Source organism: Oreochromis aureus, linkage group 20, assembly GCF_013358895.1.
Source record: "Oreochromis aureus strain Israel breed Guangdong linkage group 20, ZZ_aureus, whole genome shotgun sequence".
Taxonomy (NCBI): Eukaryota; Metazoa; Chordata; class Actinopteri; order Cichliformes; family Cichlidae; genus Oreochromis; species Oreochromis aureus.
Genome location: NC_052961.1, coordinates 4,919,154 through 4,937,952, shown reverse-complemented (window position 1 = coordinate 4,937,952; position 18,799 = coordinate 4,919,154). Strand labels below are relative to the sequence as shown.

At 43.2% G+C, this 18,799-nt stretch overlaps 1 non-coding gene across 1 annotated transcript; it reads left to right on the top strand.

Annotated features, from left to right (window-relative positions):
• Positions 1-5,326: 5,326 nt before the first annotated feature.
• trnae-uuc lies at positions 5,327-5,398 on the top strand. The gene has a single exon. It is a non-coding gene; the product is annotated as a tRNA-Glu (tRNA).
• The last annotated feature ends 13,401 nt before the right edge of the window (positions 5,399-18,799 follow it).

Here is an 18,799-nt window from a genome sequence, read left to right as displayed (position 1 = left end):
TAAAAGGTAAGAAGTTAAAAACATGTCTGTATGTTATAAGCAATCATTCCAGCTCCAGCTCCAGCAAGAACTATTTGAAGGCTACATGACACATGTGATGACCCCGAATTCTGAACCCTGCTAACACCACACTTACTTACTCAAGGTGTCTGGAACAGGGGAAACATCTCCCAGTTACATTGGCATGTTCTGAATGAAACATCCCACTAGAGTCAGTCTGGCAGACAGGGATCCTGAAGCTTAACCCTACTTTTGATTGGAAGGGTGTTTGGATCCCTCTGGGAATCCTGATCAGCAACAAATACACTTACATTTCATACACAGCATGAATGCGACTCCATGTGGACTCTGATGTTTCGGGCACTGGTTCTCATGGTATTGAGACTGGTGAGCAGTTTTGTCAGAAAGGTTTTAACCTGTTTAACGGCGGATAAAAAGTCGGTCGCCACGAGGTGCAAACCTTGTTGCCTGGGGTGGTTGATCAGTTTTACTGATGTTACTAATCTTAAGCTTTCCACAGAGTGTTTTAAACTTTAGCAGAGACGATGGAGGATCTTAAAACCTTACTGAAATGAGACCCGGGGATGAAACATAACCAAACATAAATTAAAGCACAGTGTAAAGCCAAAACAGAGTTTGTACAATTCTACTGAGTTTGAAGCAAGTATGTGGCATTTATTTATTTTTTCCTTTATTCTTTAACACAGCCTGAACTCTCAAAGGCAGCTTTCCTGTATTTTCCTTAAGTAGTTTAACTAGTTCCCCGGGCTTCTTGAAGGACATTCAAAGCTCTTCTCTGGATGTTGTTGTCTGCCTTTTGTTCTGCTGTCCAGATGACCCCACACTGCTTCAGTAGAGTTGATGTCTGAGCTCTGGTGGGGCCAATCCATGACTGATTGTCGATGTGTCTGGGATCACTCACATGCTGAAACATGAAGCTGTTGCCATTCAGATGCTTTCCAAATGGTGGATCAAACTCTGACTGTAATTTTCTGCTGACCTCCTCTGTGCATACTGCTGACAATTTGAAGTCTTTTGAGGACACTGGAAAGTTTTCAGCTAATAGCTGTTTGGAGTCACCTTGTTGTTACAAAAATATAACTTTATACCCGTCAGACTGCTAGTAAGTGCCTAAAGACACAAGTTAAAGTTGGTTGTTTGGTAACTTGCCTGTTATCTATAGACATAATAAATGATATAAATGAAAAGAAATAGAAACATTTGTTTGAGTTACATTTATTTTATTCTCATATGAGCTCCATTTTTTCTCCTGCTGTTCCTGACTCTGTCCTGCTGCTCTTATTTTGAAAGTGGTAACATCCTGTTAAAGTGCTGCAGCTTGAAGGTTTCTTTTCTGCCACGATGAAGGTTTTCTGATTCTAATGTGGTTCTATTTTCATTAAAGACGGGAAGCTTGGAGGGCTGTATTTTGAGACTGTGCAAAATCTGCCAAAACTGGAAGATCGATTTCTGCCCCAGAAACACAGAAACATCAGAAATTAACCGATGTGTCACTAAATACTGATTAATTAATGTAAAATATAAAATCTATTACTGACATTTGAACACATTTGTTTATTTTTCATTAAACTTTTCTATATTCAGGTGTCAAAGGTGTCAGGTGTTTAGATTTTCATCAATAATTGCATTATTATGTGAAACACTCGAGAAAAAAATCTTTCATTAAAAATAAAAGTATTATGAAAAATGATGTCATTTTCATTGATACTTTATATTATAAATGTTGAAACATTATGGTGAAAAAATATAACTACATAAAACTTAACTTTAATTACACAAAAAATAAAGAAATACATAGAAAAATAAATAAGTACAAGTGGGAAGATGCTTAAAAAATGCTGAGATGACGACAAATATTATTATTTTTTTAAACAAAAAAATTTGAATTTCTTTGACAAATTGTTACTTTATTTTTACATTTTTATGCAATTTCTTCATGTGATGAAATCAAATTTTCGTGTATTGACTGCTGGACATGTGTGAGACTTTATTGAATTAAAATAAATGAATTAAGAGGACAAAGAGCTGGTGCTGATCAGAAAACTGTTTCTTTGCTTCCAGCTGTTTTGATAACGCTGTGCCCACCCCCACCAACATTAGCAGAACAAAAGGCACACACAAACACATAAATCACTGGCATTCACACACTCAGACAGACAAACACTGAGACTCCTCCTGTAACTGTCTCCAGCTCAGCAGGACAGAAGCAGGGAACTCTGGGAAATAAAAACCTCCTGGTGTGTACTTACAGACTTTCTGCAGGTCGGTTTTTCTCTCATACACAGATTTTCCCATTTTTCCCACCAAGCGCCTGTCTGGAGCCGGTGCCTCAGCACACTCCCATTATTCATACGTAAACAGCCCAGAAGCCACACAAACTGGCTCTACTGTGTTTACTGGTTACACTGGTAAAAGTATTTATGAGCACAGCCACAAACAAGGGTCGCTGACTGAAGCACTGCCCAGTAGTTAAACGGTAAAACATGACATCAGAGCTGAGAGGTGATGCTGTACTTGTAATCTGTCTGTCAGACTGAGAAGATCTGAAGCCATGAATCAGCATGTCTGTGCAGCAACTCACACCCAGCCAGGAAATCAAGCTATTAAATGATGTTTACTTCAAACTAAAAGCAGGCAGACTTTACCAGATAACTCAAATAACTTAAGGTAAAGCTGGAAGTGCCAAAAACTGCAGTTCCCGGAATGGCCACTTGGGGCTGACCTCAAAAGTGAGTCAGTCCCGTAGTTTAGGTCCTACTGCAAAAAATATTTTGCCATCTGTGGATAATTTTTGCCTTCATAACATCCATACAGAGGATGATTTCTTTTTAAATTAATCATCCTGGATCACAGAAAATATAAAAGACACACATTTTATAATTAGTTGTGCATAAAACCTCTATATCAGGGGTCCCCAATCCCAGTCCACGAGGGCCGGTGTCCCTGCAGGTTTTAGATCTCACCCTGGGTCAACACACCTGAATCACATGATCAGGCCTCTGGAGAACTTCAAGACATGTTGAGAAGGTAATTTATCCATTTAAATCAGCTGTGATGGATCAAGGACACATCTAAAACCTGCAGAGACACCGGCCCTCGTGGACTGGGATTGGGGACCCCTGCTCTATATCATCAGAAGCAATCAGACTTTGAAGAGATATTTCCATGAATGGCCCATATACAGAAGAAGGAAAACGTACTGATTCGAATAACCTGACAGCTTTTAAGCATCAGGGAAACAACCCACCACACAGATGGAGGATATCGCTGCTTCCTGCACTCATACACCAGCGTCTTGTCTCACATGTGGGTGTGCTATTCCTTGTTTGGCAGAGGCATCAGTGGCACAAGTGAAGAAAAGCAGCTCCTTTTATTTTTACCACCCTCAAACCGCAGATCTGCACTCCCCCTGGAGTTCAAAAAGATTAATTAAATGATTTTAATGATACTTGCATCTGTTTTTTATGACCTCTTTGGTTATTGTGTTCTTCTGCTGTTTTTCTGTTCATTGTTCCCGAAGGCTTCTTGTTTCTCCTCAAAGATGTTTCAATCTCACTCAAGCTGCCTGATTAAACAAAACATCAAACTTGAAACATGTCAAAGGCTTTATCAAATGATCAAACGTGATTCTACAGCAGGCTGAAATCTAAAAGTGAAGGACGGTGGTGCAGAGTTAACACTGATTGGAAAAACATGCTTCAGCTGTTTCAGTCCCAGACCAGCAGTTGATGCTTTAACGTTCACTAACAAGTTTAACAGCTGCTACAAACCAGCAAAATCCTAAGAAACAGATTAACAACCATCTTTGTGAAATGACTTTTTGTTAGGTTTTAATGAACAGTTAGTCCCCCAGTAACTGCACATGTGCCATGAATATGACACTTATTACTCACAGCAAATTTGATCTTTACAGGGTGATTCACAGAGATCGGTCCATAATGAGAACTGCAGAGTCACACACACACACACACACACACACACACACACACACACACACACACACACACACACACACACACACACACACACACACACACAGGGCTCTGCAACATCATAAATCTGCTCTAGCACTGGTCTGTTACACAACATATTGAAATGTCTGTCCAAATGCAGCAATTAGCATGACTTAAACCTGTTAAAATGATGTCTGAATCTGTCCAGGTGTCAGCTCTCTGTGTGTTGCCCACAGGTGGCCGTGACTGATTCTTTCCTTTGACTTTAGTAAATATCCGCCGCCTCACACAGCATGCAGAAGAAAAAAACCCGGAGCTTTACACACGTGGAGCTGTATTAATAACACGCTAACTCGTTCAGAGTCCTGCAGTAAAAAGTCTCGAGTCAGCTGTTAAACACAGATTTCAGGTTTTTATGGCAGACTTGCTTTTAATCAGGAAACCTTTATGCTCCGACCTCCAAAACCCACAGTGCCTTTTAATATCAGAATGTTTAGCACTTTTAACAGAACAAACTGGTTCTCCTTCAGCTTCCTCCCATTGATTGCAGCTTTCAGAGAGAAAACATGTTTATATTAAGTTATTTTAGTTTCTTGCTACTTTGTCAGGCCTTTTTGTTTTTTAACTAACAAATCTGAGCTGATTGTGGTAGATTATTGGTGATTATTGAAATGAAATGGCTGGATTTGTGCTTGTAAATCGGCTCCTTATTAATAGATTATCTGGTCTTTTCGTTTGCTAATTTACCCTCCAATAAATCTGGACTAAGGTTATTATTTAAACCCTTTATACCAGGGTGTGATTTGTGAAAAAACATAAGAGCCTGTTACAGTTTTTATTTTTACACCACTGTCATTCAAATGTTTTTTACAATAACTTTAGAACTTAAACCACAGTTTTTACAGCAATATTGTAACATATTTGTTTAATGAAACAAATGATGACTACACCGCCATGGAACATAAGTACTATCTTGTGAATGCAGCGATTGAATGAGGTTAGGATTCATTCATTCATACAGGAGTGCGGCTGCTCCTCTCTGTCAGCCCAACAACAACAAGCTGTAGATCTCACCTTTGGAGGGAATTGTGATGTCACCAATCAGGCAAGTGGCTGTCACGCAGCACAAGTATGTCCAGGATTTTTTGTAAGTCTACCGATTCTCCAAATTGAGTCAATTTCTCTTTTGTTTGGTTGACAGTAGTTTTCACACTGAAACACTGGTGCTCAGTGGCTTAATGACAAATCAGACGATTTCCCAGTATCATCTCGTTTGCTGTTAGATTCTCCTGGATGTTAGATGTCACCACTTAGAAAGTGTGTGCACTTATTTTTGCAGACACTGCAGCTTGTCCCATATGGTCTAGCGGTTAGGATTCCTGGTTTTCACCCAGGCGGCCCGGGTTCGACTCCCGGTATGGGAACATCCTTTTTCCTCCAGTTTTTACCCAATTTCGCTGTGCAAGAACCTGCACAATCAGAATCAGAGAGACTTTATTTATCTCCAAGGGGCAATTAAGATACAAATGATGACAATGACAATAAAAAGCTCTAAGTCTCTTATTTCAGTGAATATGGAATAGCCTTTGTCGTAAGGTGCTGTTCACCACTCGATGGGTATAAAGGGGCCCTTAACTGTTGTTTGCACTGTAGACTGTTTCAAGATGCAGCTCTAAAAACCAGGAGTGGGGGTACATCTTTAGTCCCCCCAGGGATTAAAATGATTTAGCAGATGTAGGGTCATGTAGACCAGTGGTGGCCAGTCCCCTTCACCCCTGCTGGGAAATCACACGTTGCTTTGTTGAGTCAGATTTCGAAACAGTCAGAGCTAGTTTAGCCACACTCTTAGTAAACTCTGTTTACAGTGTGTCTGACAGAGCTAAGCTAGCTGATGTTGACTAACCAGCACAATGGAGGTGATTCGGAGCAACATGGACATGAGAAAGTAAACAATATTTGGCGATTTAAGCAACTGTAGGTGAAATAACGACACAAAGTGGGCGGGACTTGAGATAAACATTTTAACTTTCAGGTAAGCGACTTAAGCAACTACCAATGAGAGTGAAAAACATCGCTGACTGACATTAGAAGGTTTTCTACTGATTTTTTCTTCACTTTAACCACAAAGTTCTTTTTTTCCCTCCCCATTATTAACACCCCTGCCACTCTAATCTGATGCTTTTTATTGCTGTTATTGATGAGATAAAAACAAGTAAGCAACTTTTAGCTTCCTATAGAAGAATCTTAAGCATTACACTGAATTGTATTATTGCTTTTCAGCGGTCTGTCAAAGTTGAACTGAGCATGTTTCTAACAGGAAAAGTCAGATGACACTGTTGGATAAAGGCGGTTTATGGGGAGCTGTGGTTAAGTTGGTCCATTGGAGAATCAACACAGTGGAATTTGGCACCGACCAATCAGGGCAGCTGCTGAGAGCCGGCTTCTAATTCGGGAGCAGAGAGAGTATTCATTAAACACAGAGACAGAGAGAGATAAACACCGGCTTCACTGCAGAGATTTCAAATACTTTGAGCGTCTAAATACAGAACACGGATGAGAAACTGGATTCACACAGAGGGTACAGAGGGCACACATGCAGATGCTGTGGGAAGGAGGAGCCGTGACCTCACACTAACTGTAGAAATGTTGTAATCAGTGTCACTCTGTGGTTTTTGGTATTTAAAAGCATTTTTATTTATAAACTCTTTGCACAGCTTTAGTGTCTCCTCCATGAAGCAGATGGACCTCATTTGCTTTGAGTACTACATTTCCCATAACACACCTGAGGCTCCCTGCACTAACTGGGGTCAGAGAGGGCGAGGTGAGGCAGCTGCTGCCCCCTGCTGGAACTGCACACACACTGCACACTGGTGACAGGACGCAATCCTGGTCTTTTTCCCCCACAAGGGTCTGTTTTGTTGTGTCTGACACCACTGGGGGGAGAAAATAAGAGTGGGCGAGAGACAGTGACCCAGACAGAGAGAGAGAGAGAGAGAACTTCAAACAGCTGATGTTTAGATGAGATATGAAACTGCAGATACACCAGCAGACCAGTGTGCTTCAGTGTGTGTGTGTGTGTGTTGTTTTTGTTTCTTCATGAATCTGCTCTGATATCACAATAGATAAAAGTGAGATGAAAACTCATTTTCTCCAAATTCCATTTTTCATAGTGTATGTGTACAATTCAGTGGCTACATCTGAACTTCAAGGATAGAAACTAAATATCGATCATATCTCACTACTATCAATCCCTCCCTCTAGTAGCTAATGCTCGAGTACCAAAAACTGCAGTTCCTCCTTTGGCCACTTGAGGCAGACTCCAAAACCAAATAAGTTGTCTTAGTGTCCCAGGTTAAAATGTCCAACGTTACAGCAGAGATAAGCCTATCACAGCTGTCATAGATCAAGAAGCCGGGTACATCCTGGACAGGTCGCAGACAGGTGGCCGTTCACGCCTATGTTCAATTTAGAATCACCAATGAACCTAACGCCATGCACGTCTTTGAACTCCAGGAGGACGCCACAGTTCACAGAAAAGAAGCTGCATGCAGAAAAGTCTGGATTCAAACTCAGGACCTTCATGGTGTGAGTTGCTAAGGGCTAACCACCGGACCAGCGTGCTGCAGATTTGATTAGCTTAGCTTGGATTTTATAGACCAACATTATAATATGTGCATATACAGGATGCAATGAAAAAATGTAACTGTCCAGATCTGTTGTTGAGGAATTGCTGGAATGAACATGCTGACCGGGCGAGTCCCAGGCGTTCACACTGGCCAAGGAAGAGTCTTAATATGCTTCTGATCCACGAACGCCTGCACTGTCCTTCTGACAGGGCCACAGGGCGGGGTGCTGCTGCAAGAATGGCACAAATACAGCTTGGAGCATTTCATCGCTGTCGAGTCAGATTTGCACCACGAGTAATCAGATCAGAGGTGGTGCTCCTGGTCCATGCAAGTCTGCAGGAACAGCTGGGACACGCAGCCTGCCAACAGCCCACCCGGGCTCGGTCAGCGTCAGGCAGTCACGGCACGGTGACACTGACGCTGTGCATACATTGCTTTATTGTGTTCTGAGAATTCAGTAAACTGAAGCAATGATGAGTTGTACAAGCGAGACAATTTAGCAATGCCATCAGTGACTAAAACCAAACCTCACCAAATATGTTCGGGTTTTCTAGGAGACTCAAACGATTTGCTGAGAAATGGATTAAAAAAACCACACTTGACGTGTTTTTCATGACATAAAATCTGTTTCTTTTTTTTGTTACAGAGCTTGAACTGAAGAGATATATAACTTTGTGATGCTTTGTTTGTCAGATGTGATGATAAAGAAAAAATATCTGAGGCCGTCCTCCGAGCACGTTTGACCCAACAAATTCAGAAACTGGAAAACTGATCCAGGACCTGTGATTGTGTGACTTTCAGGTCAACCGGTAACCTCACCAGCAGCAGCACAGAGACAGAGGCTGAGCTCTCTGATTGGACGTGTGTCACAGCAGGGGTCTTGGGGAGTTGTAAATGGTCTTCTGTGTCAATCCGTGGCTCCACCCTCTGAGCTGCTGTATGTGCGATGTCACTGCGATATCACCTGAACGCCACGCTGTATCGTTCAGCGGATAAAACCAGGACACTAACTCTGAATCTGAAGAGTCTTTAAAAAGGTCTGACCCCGAGTCAGGCAGAGGTGTCCTCACTACCACGGTTTTTAAACTGAAATTTGTCCACACACACACACACAGAAACACACACACACACACACACACAGACAGTGCCCGGGGGTTGAAAGGTTATTGGCTGCCTGGCTGGATCTCTCAGCCAATCCACTGCGAGTATTCAGAGTTGGGATTTTGTGCATTGTTGCTGTGCAGAGAATCAGCAGCATGACCTACATTCATCCTCCACACACACACACACACACACACACACACAAACACACACACTGTAAGAAACACACACACAGGTGTTGAGTGTGTGAATCAGTGTGTGTTTGGCTCAAAGGCACAGAGGCAGCAGCTTCATCAATACTACATGTGTGTATTCTCTGGAGGACGCGTGTGTTGTTGTGTCTCTGTGAGGGCCGGGCTGAGCTGCGGGACGCGTCCTTCACAAAGCCGAGCAGCATCCAAACCTCCTCGCTCTCTGAGATCCTCACATGGCTTTAATGCTGATACAGCCAGCGACACGACGGCTTTAACTAGAGCGCCGTTCACACATAATTCACCGATCAGTTCAGCAGGAGAAACAAAGGAAACACGGAGGAGACGGTTTCTGTCGGGATGAAATCATCCCATCCAGCGTCTGTTTTCCCAAAAAACATTCCTGCACCAAATGCTGCTTCCCGTCAATGAGAAAAGACTCGGATCTATAAAACAAATCCAATCAAATCTGAGACATCTTCGTGTTGAACTGAAGCCAGCAGAGCCGTCTCAGTGCCGCTGCTTTTCTCTCCATCTGTCAGCACTGTCATCCGGTTTGAATAACCTTTATTGAACTGCCGGAGCGCGCGTGGGCTCGGTGCTGAAGCTGACAAACTCAGGGACAAACTCCTGTCCCTCCAAGCTGCTCTCACACATGCACTGCTGCCCTGAATCTTCCTGAATTAACTTTCTGTTCATTTTGACCCAAAATATTTTGATTTCAAACCTGCATCATCTGCTCCCAGGAGAACCAGACTCACCGCAGTGTTGCCTGGTTTCTTCTGCCGCCTTGAAGCTTGAAGGCTCTTTAAATCTTGCTGAAGCTTTGGGAAAGGCTGAGCTCTGCTGTTCCTAACAGGACTCGAGTGTGGAGTCTGTCAGCACGACCTGCCCTGAATAACCTTTATTGAAACGATAGAGAGCCCTTCTGGGTATTTTGACACAACACATTTTGGTTTGACACCTGCCAGAAACTTAAAGACACTGGTGAAGGCAAAGTTTAGCCAAATCTAATCGGGCTAGTGATCAGAAGAGGCGCTGCTTTTCTCTCCATCTGTCAACACGCTCATCCACTTTGAAGCTGAAAATTTTTCTCAGCTTTTACTGTGGACGTGATTAATGCTGCACTCTTATTGTGGCTGACCTTAAAGCATACCAAACCAATTAATGAGGACCATAATTTAGAACACAAGCCTCGTGTCGTAATAAATAAGAGTTGAAACAAGCAACTTGGACCATAAACTAGACCAAAAGAATCTACTGAGTTCAAAGAGATCAGGGAAGCTGCAGGGTCTTTTTTGCATAGACTTCAATACAATCAAACTTCTTTTTACAACCAGGCAAGTCGCCCCCTGCTGGCTGTTGGAAAGAAGGCAGGTTCAATGCGCTTCCACGTGACCTTCACTTTTAGCACTACGTCCACCTTCGATCAGCTGATGAGTGTTTCAGTATCCCCGCCTATCACCGTAACCTTCCGCATCATTTGCTCCTGTCTTCCTGCATATCCTGTTCGTCACTGCCGGTGAAGTTAATTGCATTATAATCAATAATGTAATCAACCAGACAGCATTTAATCTCAAACCAGATGTTTGCAGATGTTCTACATCAGCGGTCCCCAACCTTTTTTGCCCCACAGACCAGTTTATGTTTGACAATATTTTCACAGACCAGCCTTTAAGGTGTCGCAGATAAATACAACGAAATAAAACCAGTACCAGTACCAAAAAAAGGAGATTTATTCATAACATATGGGAGAAGACCCAGGGAAACAGAGTTAACTATAATAACAATAAAAACCCTGAAAACCATAAATTTCACACCCGAGCCTCAACTCTCGCGGCCCGGTACCAAACGACTCACGGACCAGCCCGGGGATTGGGGATCGCTGTTCTACATGACGATGTGCTTTATGCATCTGAAACATCTGTGGTGTTCGAGTGAATTGGTGACATCTTGAAGGAGAGGAAGCAGAGGATGTGACATCACTTCCTGTTTAAATAAACTAAGGCCATCTTATTGAATCTCTCTGAGCAACATATCAGTTCACACAGAAACGACCGCAAAGCATCACAAAGGAACTTTAAACAGGATAAAAAGGTTAAAGGTCAAATAAAGAGAAGGTAAAGGAAGCTCGGTTAGGCGAGTCATGTCAGCTCATGTTCCCACACTGACCCATGTTCATGAACTTTGGGTAATGACTGAAAGAATAAAACCACAAGTATAACTCTCTCCAGCCAGCTGCGCAGGGTGCCCGCGGCTGATATAGGACTCTCAGGAGGGATTATACTTGCAGCTGAGCCGGGAGTGGCAGGGGATCCCCTAAGAGGAGCTGAAGGAGGCTACTAGAGAGAGAGAGAGGAGCCTGAGTGCCTCAGCTCCCTCGATGCCGCCATGAGCCTGAAACGGAATAAGCTGCTTTACTAAAACAGAGAGAGAGGAGGAAAGAGAGAGAAAGAAAGAAAGAGTAAAAAGGAGTGAAAAAAGGAGCAAAACAGCAAAACAAAAAGAAAAAAACAAGTGTAAAGAAATTAAAAAGCAAGTATACAAAGAAAAATTAATAAAAGAAGAATCAAAAGAAAGAAAAATCAAGGAAACAGGAGCAAACATGCAAAAGAAAGTTTGAAATAAGCCACAAAAAATTCAAGAAAGAGTAAAAAGTAAAATACATAGAGAAGAAAAAGATCTAAACAAAAGCAAGAAAGAATCAGGTGAAAGTTTTATTCTATGGCTCTATGCTGCAAAGTCTCTGCATCACTTTGCTTTGACAGATTCTTGTCAGTGAAAAACAAACTGAGAAGCCTCGAGCTGCCTGCTTTCTGCTGACTGTCTCCAGCAGAAGCTTCAAGGCTCTTCTAAAACAAGCACACAGCTGAAGGCTGGTTCAGCTGACCCTAACCGGACTCCAATGTGGACGCACCGACCTCTGTGCAGGTCCAAACGCCCGTCAGAGTGATCAGACTCAGACTTGGTGCTCTGCAGGACCGGCTCCAGCCTGAAGGTCCTCATAAATACAGTAAACACGGGCTGGGAGTCTGAGAGCAGACGAGATGAAAATCTGAATTCATCAGATTTAATGTTCAGCTCTGACCAGCCCGTTAAATCCTCTAATCCTCCTCTCTCTCTCTCAGTTTTAATTTGCTTTATGGAGCGAGCACAGAAACAGACAAACAGCAGAAGAAGAGAGTTCAAACTCCAGGAAACACACACCAACGATTACCACACACACACACACACACACACACACACACACACACACACACAAACATCCATCTGATCCTGCAGCAAAACAACAAGTCTGTCCCCCTCAGCTCCCATCATCCTGCTCTCAGAAATAAGCGCCCTGCACACATCTCGCCTCCTACCAACACTTCTACACAACATTACACTGCTGCAACGCTTTTCCATCCACGAAACAAGATAAAGTCGCTTACTCGGTGTCACAGTCAATCTGCAAACTCGTAAACGCGTAGCGACCCAGCTGGAATCACCAGGATTTCCCCACTGATTACTCAAAATATGATCTAATGTCATCTGTAAAAGCTGAACACAGCCACCGTCACGCCGCCTGTGAGTGGACTCCACATGTTGATGCCTCAGCATCGGAGCCCATAGTGATGACAATATCAGGACAACAGGGCGGAGTGCTGAGTGATCATGCAGGCTGGTTTTTGTCTTTGTGTTGGTCTTTGTTGTCTCTGTTACTGTTTGTTTGCTTGTTGCACTGACATTTTGTGTCTTAAAGGCAGAAGCAGAGACGGGGTCCACACATTAGCTGAGGCTAGAAGTCCTACATGCACTGGATTCATATGCAGTAATGTTAACATGCATGTCCCTGTTATGTGGTGCTAGTAGTAGAAAGTATAAAGGCCCAGTACAGTGATTTGAATAGTTTCCTCCATTATAACAACTCTAAGAGGTCTGATTTTTTTCTTTACCTCTCATACACCTGTGTAATTAAGCTAGTGAGCGTGGCTAATCACTGTTCAAATAGCTATATTGCAGCTAGCTGGAGGTGCTGCATGGAGCCTGTTCACTGCAGTTTTAATGCATTTATCGTACAAACACCGTGTCTTGCTGTGTGGTACGGTTCATTCATTTATGCTTCAGTTTTTGTTAATTATAACGAATTAACAGGTATCTCTACATCCTACGCGTACAGTCTATGGATGCAGCTTGCTAATTAAGCTAGCTAGTTTTAGCTAATAGCTTCACTCCACCCTGTGGTGTAAATATGGTCACTTCCTGCCCTAAAACACCAACATGATCTCAACCGGTAACACTGAGGTTTCAAAATCCGGATTCCAGAACTAATGGTAATCCCGCGGTGGACGTCCATCTTTTATATACAGTATATGGGGAGTTACTCGCTTTTAGAGCTAGCCTCATCTGTTGTTAGAGGAACTGCAGTTCATGTTTTTGATGTGGAGGTTGCAGCTTGTAGCTGACTAAACACACAGTTTTTTAAATTTGTTTTAGAGGAAAAAGGAAGAAAACTCTATTAGCAGCTACAGCCTCCATCAGTTTACTGAAAACTTTGATTTGTTCCTTTCAGTTTATCGACATTTCTGGGATGTCTTAATTGAACAGCGCTCTCCGGGTCATGCGTCAGCATTTCAGTTGTGTTAAGGTCAGACTTTCTTCTTCACTCTGGTTTTTGTGTGCTTCAGCTCGTGTCTCATTGCACCACCCGACCTCTCCTAAGCTTCAGGAGGAGTCTAATCCACTTCTGAGCCGCTTGAGTTAATGTGAGAAAATCTCCTCAGATTAAATTAATCTGCTTCAACACATTCATTGAGTTTTTTCCTCACATCGGATGAATGAAGTCACCGAGCTGCTCCTGAACTCATCGCCGGACTTCTGATCTTAATTTTACATCAACACTGAAGCAGGACACTGTTTGTTTCTTTGTTTGTTTGTAATAAAAGTCAATAAAGAGTCTGGGAAAAATATCTGCAGCACGGATCTACCTCCTCTCTGATTGGTCGATTTAGTTTTAATTTATATTCTAAACAAAACAGGAACAAATCAGGTCATCTAAGTGACATGATTTTGGTTTTCTTTCAGTTTGGTGACATTTTTGTTCATCCTCAGGATGCACAGATTTGTGTTCAGGCAGACAAACCAGTATATGTGTCTATATGTGGACCAGCCCTGCTTACAGTGGCTCCCTGAAGGCTCATTTGAGCCTTGAAAAACCTCATACAAGGCAGGACAGCAAGAACAGCTATGTGTGTGTGTGTCTGTGTGTGTGTATGTGTGCGTGTGTGTGCGTCTGTGTGTGTGTGTATGTGTGCGTGTGCGTGTACGTGTGCACGTGTGTGTGTCTGTGTGTGTGACTGCACAGGGAGCACATTGGAGGGAGGAAAAATAAGGGAAAAGGAAGAAGGAGGTCAAAATAATGGTTCTACCGCCATCACAGCCGTGGGGGCCCCGCCCACCTGCAGTACTGTAGAGTACTGGTAATGCCATTGGATGAGAGCATGAAGGAGAAAGTACTTTACAGAGGTGCAGTTTTCATGTATTTCTGTGTTAGGACGGTTTCTGCTGCAACTTCATTATATTTCAGATGCAAATGTTGCACTTTGTACTCCACAGAATTTATTTCAAAGCTTTCATTACTTCTTCTTATTTTGCACATTTTTTGATATATTTCTGTTTGAATTTTTACTGTATTTATGGCAGATTTATGGCAGATGACTCTCAGTATTGTAGACATAATGCAAATAACAGATTTTACCAAATTAACAAATAATAAAACTAAAGATATTTTCTTCAGAATTATTTTTAATTTAGTTTTGATTAACTGAAATAACTTTGTTTTGGAGTAATTCAGGTTTTTGAGTGTGTCACATTTCAATTTAGATATTCAAAGCGAGGCCCTATCATTATTTTTTCTTTATGTCCTCCCTGGAGAAAATACAAGAGCTGCCCACCCTGGCTTAAAGCACATCCAGCTCCTATCAGGGACCGTAATTTACAAAACAAAGATCATGTTTTATTTATTAAGACCTAAAGTTAGTGATATAGCCAATAAACTCATCAAGAATGTGTTTACTGGGCTCGTAGATCCGGTGAGAATTGGAGAAGTTTTCTCATAAACTTCTATTCAATTGAAACCAGGTGAGTCGCCCCCTACTGGACATTCGCGAGAATGCATGTTTAAGACAGGCACTGGTTTCAAGAGAAAACAGGAGATGAACCCCGACATACTGTATGAGTACAAACATGCACCACACAGACACACACACACACACACACACACTGTTTCTGTTTCTCTCTCTCTCTCACACACACACACACACACACACACACATACAAACACACACTCTCAGACACACACCTACACACTCTCTCTCTCGCGCGCGCACACACACACACACACACACACACACACTCTCTCTCACACACACACACACTCACACTATACCCTGGGTCTGTTCGTCAAGTCAGTGTTTTATGATCCTGAGCAGGAAAACTGGGAAAACCCTCCAACCTTTCATTAGATAATTAATAATAAATAATTAAAAACCGATATGTAACAGCTCAGCGCGCGCGCAGGAGCAGCAGCGGCGGCAGCACGTGGCGCTGGGTGTGACGCGCAGCCACAACAACAACACTGCTGTCAGATCTCATCATCGCAGCAGCCTCGGTGTTAAAATCAGCCTCATTCAGGATTTTTCTGTCTCTGCAGAAAAACACGGCACAGCTGCAGAGCACACCTCCGAGCCCGGCCCAGCCTTCCTCCCACCGCCGCCCTCTGAACTGTGACCCGATTCGTTAAAGAGAGGCTCGGTGGACTCGCGGCACCGCCTCGTGCAGCTCGGCTGCAGCCCGCAGACATGCAGACTAAAAACAGCGATTTTTTTGAATGGAGTCTGGCGGGGCGGCGGGGAGCCAGCCGGGGCCGTGTAGAGGTGCGCAGGCGGGTGACAGAGCTCCTACCTGCTGGCCTGACCCTTCACCTGCGGCTCCTCCGTCACAGCGTCCAGGTGCCGCTCAGCTGATTGTCTCCCGCTGCGGCTCGCGCTCAGCCTCACATCAGCTGGGCTCTGCGCGCCGATTGATGACGCCGACGGTCGGCTCACGCGTGCAGCGATCCGATCAGTCATGTAGGATCGACACTCTGTTCATCACTCTTCATCCTCCTCCTCCTCGACACGGCGGCCACTCTCTGTGCTCAGTGAAGCTCCAGCAGCAGCAGCGGCAGCACGAGGCGCGCTCGCGACGCCAGCACCATGCGGCGGGCACGCGCACGCCCTCGCCCGACTCCAGCAGGAGGTCCCTTTATGTTTCACGACACGACGATAATCAGAGGAAGCTGTATCTGATGTAGATCCACACCTACATCAGTCTGCTCACACCAAGATGTTTTTCACAACTTTATTTATAAAACACGTTTCAGCCTAAACTAAGTTTTAAAAAACGTCTTAGTGAAGGTCATAGACTGGATATAAAGGATGGATGAAAGTGCCCTCATTTTCCGTGACCAGCAGGGGGCGACTCATCTCGTTTCACGAAGATGATCAGAGAGAGAAGAAACAACTTAGCTAAAATAAAAGAATTCAACACGAATGAACAAAGCAAATATATAAAAAAAAAAACACTACTAAAGAGGAAGCTCAGTTAAACAGAAAAATTGAGGAGCTCAATAAATATAAATGTGATAAAATAACGAGCTTAAGTGGAGAAAATCTATCTGAATTTCAGGAGTGGGACCACACCTCGCACACACGCCTTCCTGTTCGCTGACCCTTCTCCAAACTGCAGCCTCAGTTCAAGCTCACATCTTATCTACTCAAACCTAAATGAGCATGTGGTCCCAGATAGTGAAATGCAGGTATTATGGCAACAGATGTTACAGAGGGTGTCCAGCTGCATGTCGAGCACGTGGGTCCATTAATTATCCTCATTCATTGTCCACAGTCAGAGGACCTTTGCGCCATCAGCTGATGGAGGAATTCAGACAGTATGTTGGTTCAAACTGGATTCAAACAGCAGTGATGGTCACATCCCAACATCACACCAGCTACAAGTTCAATAATCAGCCCACAAACACGATCACGTCACCTTTCCTTTAAAAAAAAAAAAAGTTTTAATTTTTCTTATTTGTGTTACTGTGTCTGACTAATAAGACTGTGTGACAGTGGTCAGCCTTAAAATTACTGCACTGTCTCCAGCTCATCTGTCAGTGTTACACACTGCAACACTTTTTAATCAGAGTTTAGCATCAGGTCAGTTAAACCACCGTGTATATTGATGTGGTCAGAGGGTTGTTGATCAGTTTCATCTGCTTTGGCATTAATGAAACTAACAATAGAGGAGCAACAATGAGACAACCCCCAAAACAGGAATGGTTTTACAGCTGACAGACAATGACATTTTTCCCTCTTCATCTTTTCTGTATTTTACTAGTTTAGCATTTGGCTAGGGTCAGCGTCACTACTGGTAGCATGAAGTGATACTTGGACCTTGCACAGGTAGTCCAACTCCTCCAGAATGGCACCCATTACCAGAGGGTTTGCTGTGGGTCTCAGCACAGTCTCAGGAGCATGGAGGAGATTCCAGGAGACAGACAGTTACTCTAGGAGAGCTGGACAGGGCTGTGGAAGGCCCTTAATCCATCAGGAGGACCAGTATCTGCTCCCTTGTGCAAGGAGGAACAATGAGCACTTCCAGAGCTACAAAATGACCTCCAGCAGGCCACTGGTGAGAACGTTTCTCACAAAACAATCAGCAACAAACTTCATGAGGGTGGGCTGAGGCCCCGACATCCTCTAGATCCAATAGTTCACCTGCAATCAATGCAATCCACTTGACACCACCAGGTTGCACTTCAGACTGTCCAGAAGCTCAGAGAAGTCCAGATCTGGGAGGAGATCCCCCACACCAACCTCTGAAGCCTCATTAGGAGCATGCCCTGATGTTGTCAGGTATGCAAAAGTGTTCCTTTAATTTGCTTCCTTTTCTCATTTGACTTTGACGTAAAAGGTGGAGCGTGTCCCAAGAGACTTTGTACATAAATATCTTCTAAATACTGATTTCTTGTAGGCATCAGTGAAAACGATGTGAACACTTTCCATCACAACCAATGCAGTCTCTTCACATTTCTTCTTATCACTGAGACGAATGTCTGTGTGGCAGAAGAGACCTGAAGCCTGGTACGATCACTGTGCTCCCTCTGTGACGGAAACCCCTCCCATTCCACATGATGAATGCTGGAAGAGCTCCAGCTCTGACGGAGGCCGGGGCAGTAGGTCTGTAAGTGTGATCAGCTGGTGAAGAAAAATCATACGTAAGCTTGAAAACTCAAAGGAAAACAAGTCATTTCACCTTTACGTGAACCACAGTGATCACAAAAAATCAACTTCACTCAGTGATAAAGTCGTGAAAAACCATCCTTCTGTAACAGGCTGCATCTCTCGTTTCAAACCAAACACTCAAGATGTGATTGAAGTGCAGACTTCCAGCTTTATTTCCAGGGGTTTAACAAAAGTGCTGCATTTACTGAACAAGGATTAAAGCCATTATTGAACACCATCCACCCTGTTTGTTAGAGGCTTTAAAGTAATTCAGTAAGTGAAGTCTTGGCTGATGGATTTAAAATCCACTGTGATGGTCTACAGAGCCAAAATTACAAAATCAGTCACTGTCTAAATATGTATGTACCTAAATGTGTGTTTTCATTTTTAATCATATAAATATGTTGTTGAAAAAATATAAAAAACCATCAAATCATTTTAGGTTGAACTTTACTCAGTGAGCAATATTGAAAAACATGAATATGAGCAGAAGGTGACCTGCAGAAAACGTGGAAACAGAAACTCTGGTGACATCTGGCAAACTGTGAAACAAACGTGCATCTAAATTCTCCGAGCAGCTCAGTTTGACTCGGAGCGGCACATCTGAA